Source organism: Glycine soja, chromosome 8 (assembly GCF_004193775.1).
Source record: "Glycine soja cultivar W05 chromosome 8, ASM419377v2, whole genome shotgun sequence".
Lineage (NCBI taxonomy): Eukaryota > Viridiplantae > Streptophyta > Magnoliopsida > Fabales > Fabaceae > Glycine > Glycine soja.
Genome location: NC_041009.1, coordinates 33,280,020 through 33,282,732, shown reverse-complemented (window position 1 = coordinate 33,282,732; position 2,713 = coordinate 33,280,020). Strand labels below are relative to the sequence as shown.

At 36.6% G+C, this 2,713-nt stretch overlaps 1 non-coding gene across 1 annotated transcript; it reads right to left on the bottom strand.

Moving 5' to 3' along the window:
• Nucleotides 1-2,094: 2,094 nt before the first annotated feature.
• LOC114424865 lies at nucleotides 2,095-2,201 on the bottom strand. Its single transcript, XR_003669155.1, has one exon. It is a non-coding gene; the product is annotated as a small nucleolar RNA R71 (small nucleolar RNA).
• Between the last annotated feature and the right edge of the window lie 512 nt (nucleotides 2,202-2,713).

Genomic DNA, 2,713 nt, shown 5'->3' with positions numbered 1-2,713 from the left:
AGCCTTTAGTTTGGTCAGATTTGAAAGTTCCAAAAAAGTAGCAAATTTGATTTTTGTCAAAACTTCAAACGGCCATAACTTTTGCTCCGGGTATCAAAATCGCAATTATTATATATGTATTTGGGGTAGAAAAAAAATTTCCTATGTAGTGGGAGCCGGCCTATGGCCGACTGAGGTCTCCATCATCCAAAAAAAGTGATTCTGTCAAAAGTTTTTTATTTTTCAAGTTTTATTCTCTTATTTTTCTTAACCTACCATTTTTAACTTCCATAGTTAGACTTTGAATTTTTGTTTGAAATTTTATTTGCTATCTTCTCATCATTTTATAAGGTTGCTCACAAAATTTCAAGTCATTTGGATATCATTTGAGGGTAGATGTAGTTCAAACCTACACTTTTATTTACATGAGAAGGCAACTAGTTGTGCATGCTGAATGCAGTGTATTGTTAGACAAATGACCTCAGTTATCTTAAGAAGGGGGGTTGAATTAAGATAACAAGAACTATTCCCCAATTAAAATTTTACTCTCTCTTTTTAGATTAACAATGCACCCTTAATATGAATTACTCAAAAGACAATTCAAAATAAACTTCTTTCAAACCAAAGATAAATAGTAATAAATAAAAGAAGTTTAAGGGAAGAGAGAAATGCAAACTTGATTTATACTGGTTCGGCCACTTCCCGTGCCTACGTCCAGTCCTCAAGCAACCCACTTGAGATTTTCCACTCTCTTGTAAAATCCTTTTACAAGTTCTGAACACACAAGGACAATCCTTCCTTTGTGTTCAGAATTCCTTTACAACAAGAGACCCTCGGTCTCTTAATCCCTTTTCAGAAGTAAGAAGAAGAAAAGAAGAAATCTCTCTTCAAAGAGATAGATTGTACAATGAAGATCAATCACAATTCCTTATTGAATATGCAAGTGTTTGACCAAGGAATCTTCGAGAGGATAAGACATTTTTTTAATTCAGAAAAACTCTCTTAATCTTTTGAGAGGATAAAACTTTTTGATCAATCAAAACTCTCTGCAAATTCGTGTCTTAAGTCACATATATATAGGCCTTTGATGGCCATTCAAGAATCAAATGAAAAGATGTGACTGTTGAGAATATTTTCTGAAAATCTCCTCTGGTAATCGATTACAGTATGTGTGTAATCGATTACAAGCTTTAAAATTTGAATTAAAACGTTCAATAACTGCTGGTAATCGATTACAATATATGTGTAATCGATTACACAGTGCAAATTTTGAATTCAAATTTTAATAGCTGCTGTAAACCATTTTTGGCCACTGGTAATCGATTACATCCTCTGGTAATCGATTACCAGAGAGTAAATCTCTTGAAAAACACTTTTTAACATGCATTACTTGGCAAACCTTTTGCTATATCAATTAGGAATTTCCTTCCTAATGTACTAGTGATCATCTTAATGTGTGTCTTGTATTCTTGAATCATTGTCTTGAATTTAAACTTGAAAAGCGCATTTGCATCATTTGCATCAAATCATCATGATCATCATCAAAACATCAAAGTCATTTGCTTCTACATGTATGACTAGAGGCAATCCATCTGACTTGTGCATCATTTTGTACCTTTTGATCATCCTGGGCATTCCATTACTGGTGAGTCTGTGCATTTTGTTATTGGTGATTTTGAACATCCTGATTTTGAGCATTATAATTTTGAGCATTCTGATTTTGAACATTCTGAGAACATGACACAACCTCCACCTCGTGAGAGGACTCTAAGGGAAATGGTTGCACCTGATTTCACCTACGAAAGCTTGTGCATCCAATACCCTGATGAGGATGTCCCATATGTTCTTAAAAATAGACTGATCCATTTGCTTCCAAAGTTTCATGGCCTTGCAGGTGAAGAACCGCACAAACATCTGAAAGAATTTCATATTGTCTGCTCCACCATGAAACCCCCAGATGTCCAAGAGGATCACATATTTTTGAAAGCTTTTCCTCATTCTTTAGAGGGAGTGGCAAAGGACTGGCTGTATTACCTTGCTCCAAGGTCCATCATGAGCTGGGATGACCTCAAGAGAGTATTCTTAGAAAAAATTTTCCCTGCTTCCAGGACCATGGCCATCAGAAAGGATATTTCAGGTATTAGACAACTCAATGGAGAGAGCCTATATGAATACTAGGAGAGATTTAAAAAACTATGTACCAGTTGCCCTCACCATCAGATTTCGGAGCAACTTCTTCTCCAATATTTTTATGAAGGACTCAGTAACATGGAGAGAAGTATAATAGATGCTGCCAGTGGTGGAGCCCTTGGAGACATAACCCCTGCTGAAGCCAGAAATTTAATTGAGAAGATGGCTTCCAACTCCCAACAGTTTAGCGCAAGAAATGATGCTATAATCATTAGAGGAGTGCATGAGGTAGCTACAAACTCATCTGCACCATCTGAAACTAAGAAGCTTGAGGGTAAACTAGATGCCTTGGTTAACTTGGTAACCCAGCTGGCCTTGAATAAGAAATTTGTACCTGTCGCAAGAGTCTATGGTTTATGCTCCTCTACTGACCACCATACAGACCTTTGCCCTTCCATGTAGCAACTTGGAGGAATTGAGCAGCCTGAAGCTTATACTGCAAACATTTACAATAGACCTCCTTAACCTCAGCAACAAAATCAACCATAGCATAACAATTATGACCTCTCCAGCAATAGATACAATCCCAGATGGAGGAATCACC